Raw genomic sequence first — 9,444 nt, 5'->3', positions numbered from 1 at the left:
TAGGACACCGGGCTCGTGACCGAAGGGTTGCGGGTTCGCGCCACGGCACGGAAATGGGTTGTATCTTTGAGCTTTTTCCAGTTTACTCAGCTGTAAATGAGTACGTGGTTGGGCAGTGCTAGAATTGTTGAATGCTAGCTGTTAGCGCCGAAATGGCAGCTCCGGCTGTATGCTACACAGGGAGTTGAGAAATATATTGGCTGGATGCAAATACCCTATAACCACGGATAATAATTTGTGAACCGCTTTGAGACGACCTACGAACTAGGATGAGATAAAGCAGTATATAAGAACCTACAAATATTATTATTATTATAGATAACACAGAGAAACGATGACAGCGCTAGATGTTGCAGTATATAATTGAACCACAACAAACATGTTGATTCCATAGGTAACTATTTACTAATATAAGGAGAAAAAATTGATATACAATGCATTTGTATGACCCTAGTTTATTTTGTCGTATTTCAATCAAACTATAATTACCAAAATAAGATATGTTACAAAATTATGATAAATATTATTTGTTTTAGATTGATCCTTATTCATTTCCCCGTTATCTAGCCTGAGGACATCGTTGTTCAATGGAAAATTGGAAGACACAAAATCAACACCAATCTACATACTAACTTCAGGTACCTCGTTGTCATACCTGGACACAGGTATAGGGTGTGTTAGACCTTTTGCTGTCAGCACTGGACACATGTGTGCTAAGTGTTATTTACCTGTACATAAATGTCACACCTAAGTAGATTATTATTATTATTATTATTTCTTTATTTCCTCCAATTAGAAGAGTTACAAGAACATATATATTAAGTTAAGTAATGGTCAATTCATAATTAAATATACTTATGTTCAAAAATTACGTGAAAACATAAATTGCTAAAACATTGTTCACCTGTGATCAAAATGCTAGCACATTCCACATAGGGCAATTCATTCTCAGATAAACATGCATTTCATGTCAACAGAAATAGCACTTCAAAATCTAATTTACATAACTTATTATGGAGGATACCTCCAAGTAGTATGTGAACCAAATTGTAGTCTAACAAGGAGTGCAAGTAAACAAATAGTTCTATATCAAACTCGGTACTAATAAGGCACCAAAGATCGTCTCTTAGTTTCACATTTTTTTGTACATCAAGGACAACGTGTGTAGTAATGTCAGTGTATAAAATACCACAAAAATGACACAACTCAATTACATTGGTAGATCTCATTTCTACGCACAACCTTACTACATCATTTATCATATCCAAGTGCTCAGGGAACTTCAAAGCTAATTTTCATAAAGTATGTGGACAAATTGTATCGTGAATAAACAAAAATCTAGAAAAATCAGAATCACTAATTATTCTACCATGCATCATCCGTTTTGATATAAATCATATTTGCGAAGTATTCTCTCAATATCAGGAATAAAACCGCCTTCACAAAAAAACAACATACAAACGATGCATAAGAAGGCGTTTCAGAAATACTGATTGGGTTAAATATTTTCTATTCATCCCACAAAATCGACCAAGGAACAAAAGTTTTCTTATATCAATGTACGCTTCGATTGATGTCCATCCAATTAGTGAGTTAGCCATATCGGTTCTAGTCTTAGCACTGTAAGCTTGAATATATACACGATAACATTTTGAGCACGTTCTAGTTTAATTAATTCTGTTTTAGACAGTTGCCATAATTCACACCCATATAAAGCAGACGGAAACACTTTTGTCTTAATTATTCTGGCTACAGTTAAAGGTTTCAGAGTTCTAGGGTGAGCACCAGACCTTATAAGAGCCATTGTACCTCTTTTTAATTTTCTTTAATCTGTCTCTGTTCTATATTATGAACAAAATTTATAATTTAACATAACACCCACAAGAGTAATATTATCAACAACTGGTCAAGATTTTCCATACAAATACACATCTTGTGGCAACGCTTGCTCTCTGCCCTTAGTAAAGACGCCACTTTTACTTTTGTTAACAGAAAACGAGACTAGTATTGCTGATTAAACATCTATCGTCAGCCTGTGTAGGGATATTAACCGTGGAGTCGATAAGCATTGCTCCTTTTCCTGACGATTCTACTTCATTTGATAAATCTTTAATAAAAACAAAATAAATTGTTGCCGATAAGGACCCACCCTGTAATATATCCCTTTTCATAAAAACAAAGGATAACATATGACCTTGAAATGCAACATTACTAACAAAGCCAGTATACATATGTTTTTGATAGTCAAAATTTCGCCCTTGAAACCGAAATTATACAGTTTTAGAAGCAACCCGTCGTGCCAAACAGTTTCAAATGCTTTATTGCTATCTAAAAAGGCGATAAAGGAATCTGAACCATTTTCTGGATTGTATATGATACATTCTTGCAAATTAAAAGAAGTGCATCAAATGCATATCATTTTTCGGATAAGGTGATTGTTGCTTTTTTGGACATGTTTTGGAATCCAACAAAGAATTCATTCTAATAGACAAAACTGATTCAATTTTCTTTTAAAAAGACTGATATGAGAGTTATACCTCTATAACTGTTTGGGTCATCTTTGGGGTTTCCAATACCTTTATAAAACGTTAAAATTGTTCCCGGGCGCTTCCAATATTCGGGTATGTGGTCAAACTTTGCAACAAGATTAAACAAATGTGTAACGTAACTTAATAACGTATCACCTCCATTCTCAATATGTTCATAGACGAGGCTATCATAGCCGCCAGCTCTGTTATTCTTTAGTTTTAAACATACTGCTCTATTTTCATCAATGGTAAAAACCTCCTCCAGAAACATATCTCTGCTGTGATTAATCTTATTTTGGATATCAACAATATTGATTGACACGTCTTGGAAATAGGCGTCATCAAAAGACTAGTGTAATTCATTACTAAAAAGCTTGTTAAAATGATCACCCAATGCTTTTATAATCTGTTCAGGTTCGCGTAGGATGGTACCATTACATTTCATTAATTTCTGTCTGACAACCACAGACATTACGACAACGACTTTTGAATAGTTTCCAGATGAGATTTTGGTCAACATCTCCAGATTTATCAATTTCGGCGAATTGCTCTTCCATATATGTATCAAAAGCGTGGCTAAACAACGCCTGAAATTTGTTATATTCTAAAAATACATAATTGTCTCCCCTTTGTCAATTCGAAACATGGGCGCCGTTACTCCCAGTCTGTAAAACTCCTCTGGTTGTTTCATCTCCCATACAGAAGTGTTTTCTATCGATTCTACGTATAAGTGTTTGATCAGGTGTGGAATCAAGACTTGGTTAGCATACTCAATATGTGGTCTCACCAGGCCTTTGTATAGCGCTGTAAAGTAGTGAGATCCGTATACTCCATTGTTCTTCTGAGCATCCCAATGATGGAATTGGCTTTGTTTATATTTTCAGAAAAGTGGACATTGAATGATAGTTTATTGTCGAGAGTGATTCCGATATCTTTTTCAGTTTCGGTATATGGAAGTTCTTTTCCATCTTCTAAAATGTATTTGAATTTGTTGCTGTCATTTTTACCAATTCACGTGCCTTTGCATTTATCTGGATGGAAGAACAGGAACCACATTTTGTTCCATGCCTGTGCTTTTTGCAGGTCTTCTTGCAGACACTTGCAATCCTGGGTGTTGAATATGGGACGGTATAATTTGATATCATCTGCAAATAGGTATGTTTTTGTATCCACACTTGTTATATCTGGGAGGTCATTTATGTATAATACAAATCGAACTGGTCCTAGTACTGATCCTTGCGGAATGCCACTGCTCACTTCCTTCCAGCATGATGCGTCTCCATTTACTGTTACACCTTGTTATCGATTTAGAAGGAATGCCTTTATCCAGCTCGTAATTTTACCGGTTAAACCGTACATGCCAATTTTATTATTATTCTCTTTATTTCCTCCTTTAAGAAGATTTTACAAACAGAATAATGTAGTTACCATAATAAATAAGACAATTAATGCAAAATCAAATAGATGGTAAGGCAATATTAGTGCACAACATAATTAGTTAACACAATAGGAATAGGTTAATCAATCTGAGTACAGTTTTCAAAAGAATACATAATTAATAATGTTAAGAATGAAAGTATTATGCCTCCTTTTCGACATGGCTGTGTTTCTCATTGAATGATATACACCAAAGAATTGAATAATCATTCGAAGTATGCATTAAACATTTTTGAAATATGATTGACTGAAGCCATACGAAATTCTGTTAACTCTGATGTATTCAATTCATACGTTATATTTCCACCAATCAGTAGGTGAAATAATTCAAAGTCTGAATGAGGGTGTAAATATACGCTAAACATAAATTCACATGTATTAATGACTTGACACCATAACTGATCTCGCAAGTCTTCTGTACAATCACATTGTAAAACTATGTGGGTATATCTATCGTTATACATTTGTCCACATTTATGACATAATTTAGTTTTTTCTGAAAGTCTTAGAGATACAATCAATTTCATTATACTATGTATGGCTTCTCTGTTTTGAGGAAATTTTATTAACAATTTCCACAATATATGGGGAGCCAAATTATCATGAACAAATATAAATCTGCAGAAATCGCGGTCACCACTCATTATCTCCTTCCATGCTTTTTCTTCATATAACTGTACATTATGCTTTACTTTCGCTTTCCATGTACTTTTCACTGGAAATAATCCATTTGATAAACATTCTTGTACTAATTTGTATAAATCATTTTTCTTTAGAACTCTAATTACGTCTTTCATAAAACCATTATTATACACATTGGTCCCTATAACTGCCATAAAATGACGAGTTTCTTGGTATCTATGCATGCTTCTAAACTTAACCACCCTAGAAAGCCTATTCACATATCTGTACGGGTTCTTGTATGAAACCCTTGAATTGACTTTAAAATAAAACGTTGTGATCTTTTTAACATTAAAATTTCGGTTTTTGGAAGACACCATAATTCAAACCCGTATAGGGCTTAAGCATATACTTTTGATTTAAGTATTTTACTAATCGTTTAAGGATTTAAAGCACATGGATGATCACAACTTTCAATTAAACCCATGACACCACTCTTAAGCTTATTACATGCGCGTACTCTACGTTCCATACTATTAAAATTATTGTTCAACATCACACCAACATGTGTTATATCCTCAACTTCTGGAAGAAGATGCCCATATAGATATAATTTCGTACTAAGATTTCGCTTCTTTTTTCTAGAGAAATACGCTATTTTACTTTTAACTACAGAAAATGTGAAACGCCACTTTCTACTGTACGCTTCGCACATCTCAAGCATGTATTGTAAGCTTTTACGTTGTGTACTAACCAGACATATATCATCTGCTTGTTTTGGTATATTAATTATTAGATAGGCAATAAGTGCACCCTTTCCACATTTTTCTATACTGTCTAATAAACTGTTTATGAATACAAGATAAATCTTGGCAGACAACGCACTCCCCTGTAAAATCCCCCTCTCCATACGGATCCATCTTGAATTTAAACAATTAAATACAACACTAATTCTTATATCTGTGTATATTGCTTTCGAAATATGCCATGTCTTTGAAGTGATACCGATCTCATTTAGCTTATACAACAAACCATCATGCCATACGGTATCAAATGTCTTGTCACTATCTAAAAAGGCTACATAAACATCTTCTTCTCTTTCTCAATTATAATGTATACATTCTTGCAGATTAAATGCAGTTAACAAACTGCATAGTCCTTTTTGATATGTTGATTGTTGCCTATTCGGAAAGTTGTTACAATTAAGTACCGATTATAATCTTTAAGCTAAAATCATTTCAAAAACTTTAAAAATGACTGGTAACAGAGTAATTCCCCTATAACTATTAGGGTCATCTTTAGATTTTTGCGTTTTCTTTGTGCAAAGTAATTATTGTTCCCATTTTCCACTCTTTTGGTATATATTGATACTTAATTACGGCATTAAATAATTTTGATAGGTGGTCATACAGCAACGAGTTTCCAAATTTTAAATGTTCATAAACAAGATTGTCTACACCTTCTGCCTTATTTGTTTTCAACTTTTTACATATATTTTCGATTTCAGATACAGTAATAGGTTCCTTCAAAAATGTGTCATCTTTGCAGATTTGGGCATCTGTATCTCGTACTTTACTCGAAACGTCATGTTTGAAATCTTCATCAAATAAACAATTGCAGTCGTTCTTGAATATGTTTTCGAAGTGAGATGCCCATTTGTTTACGATATCTTTTGGGTCAATGAACGTTTTACCGTCACATGTAAATTATGTTTGAGAACGTCGCCGTTTCATGGATTTGTTTCTAAATAGTTACCAAAACAGTTTTTGGTCTATTTCGTTTGATTGACCAATCTCTGATAAATGGTCAGACATATATATCAAATGCTTGTTTAAGATTTCTCTTGAATTCTTTCTTCATCAATTTGTACTCTTTAAAACTTTCCGAGTTCCCACCTCTTGGTTTACCTTTACCGACCCATTTTTGTCTGCTTAATCTCATATGACAATGAAAAACAGATAACTGGCCATTCAAATATGGTTTTAAGTAATGATTGTACCTTACAGTAAGTATAGATTCTAAAGAAGCATTAAATATTGCAGAGAAAATTTCACAATAATATTTTTTCTATGTATTCCTTGCTTAGACTCAATTCCTGTTCACTATTCTCAGTTTCTGTAACATTGATGTGAGCCAAATTCTTATATTTAGCTGCTCTGTAAAAAGTAGGGTCTGCTTTCTTCCAATTAAACCGTGCATGTTTATCAGTACGTTTATAATTAAATGTTACATTGGCTGATATCAGTATTGAACTTATCTCTGGGACATGTTCTGACAAATTCAAATCATTTTCTTTCAAAATAGACACACTTTCTACTAAATCAAACATACTTGATTCGATAATTATGTGGTCAATAAGTGTTGATTTGCCAGTCTGAGGGGAAAAAGTACTATGATGTCCAAGGCACTTATCCTGTACGTTCACCGATATCAAGTTACATCGGTTTAAAAACTTTTGAAAAATGTTCGATCTTTCATTTTCAATAATGCTACACCTTGGACCTCGAATTTTAACGTTCATGTCTCCTATGAACATCACCTTCACCTTTTCGGAGTAAACAGAATACAGACCTTCTAGAAGCTCAACGTGTTCTATGAATAACTCTATAGTTCTTGAAGAAGCAGGCATGTATGCAACAAAGCAATAAAGAAATAAGTCATCAGATATAGTTATCTCAGCCCCTACTATTCTCGGGCTGTCAACCTCGATCTCTTGGACTCTGAAGGAGGATTCTTTATATAGCAGAGCAACTCCTCCTCTAATGCTACATTTGTACTTAAAAGGGTCTAATTCAAAACAGGTTTGGCTATACATCCGTACCCAATAGATTTAAATGTGTCCATAAATGACATATTAAATTCACGTAACCAGTGCTCAGATATCCCACAAACATTAATATTATATTCCTGAAGGCAGTCTATTAGATATGGTGTCCCTGACATGATGCCTTCAATGTTCCAACACATCGCATTAACAATTTCAGCCATATCTGTGCTCACTCAAGAAAATTTCGCGTGGCTGCCATTCCCTCATTCGGATTCCTTCGGGCCAGAACGACTCATCGCTGATAATATCTGCGTCCTCCGCTACTATGCTCAATTGCGCTGATGCCGTGTTTTTCCACCGTTTCTCAAAATACCTTATCAAAGTAACGCGCACATTAGCTTCCGCAAGATAGCTTCGCATGGCAGCTTCTGAGGATATTTGCCGGTTGATTACATGTACGTAGAATCGCTTGATTCTCTTTCTTTGTTGCTGCTGGAATCCCACAAATCGCTTTGCCATCGGATTACACACAGATGTTGGGAAATGGACCTTTGTCGGGTGTTGAGTTGTCGTTACAGCTGATGCATCAGATGGATTCATAGTATCCACGGAACGCTTCTCCTTCAGAGACTCCGAATGTATAACATGTCGCTCCAAGAGTTTTGTCGCGTCTCGTTTCCTTGGCAGAGTCCTCTAGCGTTCCGATCGGTTTTAGGGTCTAATTCCGTATCTGTGAAAGAATTCGCGGTCGATGTGTTTTCCAAGTTACCTGATTGTTCGAGGATTCACTCAACACGCTGAATCTGTAAAAAGTCTTTACGGCTGGTTCTGTCTTATTCTCTCCGATAAGAACCACACTCCTGTTGGTCATGTTGTGTTCACTCTTTCTCTGTATGTCCTTCCTTAATTTGTCAACTTGTTTCTTTATACCAACAACCCGCGATGCTGCACACGTCTTTATCGAATGCCTTCATAAAGTCACAAGACAGTACATCAATGCAACCTCGATCATGTATCAATAATTTCCATCCAGTCATCAATAACTCGGATTAATTGCAGGGTTCGACACTAACACTACTATAGTCTTCTAGTCCGAGACTGGTAAATTTCAGCAAGAACTAGCTGTATAGTGAATCAACTAACCTAAGTGGTCCTTTGGGCTATTGAAAAAAAATCGCAAAATCTTCTTATAGATAGATAGATAGATAGATAGAAAGATAGATGGATAGATTATGAAATATGAATATCACTTTTGGAAAACTGCTAAAAATACAGTTATATTGCATGATAAAGATCAAAATCTTCCGAAAATTCAACTAATCCTGTGGACTTCTAAACAGAATTAGTTGGTGTCTAACCTTGAATTGTAATGTTAGTGCAGGCAAATTCGCCGTGCACCCAACTTCGCCACCCTGTGACGAAAATACCATATGACGTCATAATACATAAGATGTAACGTAAAACACGTCACCATAGTCTTCAACACAGTTAAAGCCTTCAAACATTTTGACAAGAAGAGGTATAAGAAGGGAAAAGTTATTTTATTATTAATCAAAACAGTTAAAAAATATCTTGTAACGCAACGAATCTTAAAAATTTGGTCTGTGCAACGGACATCTCGTCAACTAAACTCAATAATCTGAGGCCTTTTGGTTGTGATTTAGTGTAAATACATTACATACAACTTAAAAATACCCATTTCTCACTGCTAATTGCAGTTTCATGGTCGACTGAGTCGTCAATGCAAGTAAATTGTTTTTTTCTACAAATGTACTTTAGTATTTACCATGTATACTGACGACTTAGTGCTTGATTTGGAATTCATTTTTTACTTTCATGCAATATGTATTTAGAAAACAATCAACCAGTATATTTTAAAAATATTGTTTGCGTCTAACATTCAGCCATCTTACAACCATCTTGAAATTTGTTAGTTTTATGTTCGAAAAGAATTTGTTGTCGGCCTGAAAGGCTGATGGTTACGTCAACAGACCGACAGTTACCAAAGACTGATTTCTACATGAAAAAGTGAGTACATTCACAACACATGGGGCAGTCTCTGTTGAATACGTTTCCAAGCCGAAAAAAAAT

The sequence above is a fragment of the Mizuhopecten yessoensis genome, unplaced genomic scaffold (genome assembly GCF_002113885.1).
Source record: "Mizuhopecten yessoensis strain PY_sf001 unplaced genomic scaffold, ASM211388v2 scaffold419, whole genome shotgun sequence".
NCBI lineage: Eukaryota > Metazoa > Mollusca > Bivalvia > Pectinida > Pectinidae > Mizuhopecten > Mizuhopecten yessoensis.
Note: the sequence above shows the minus strand (reverse complement) of the source record.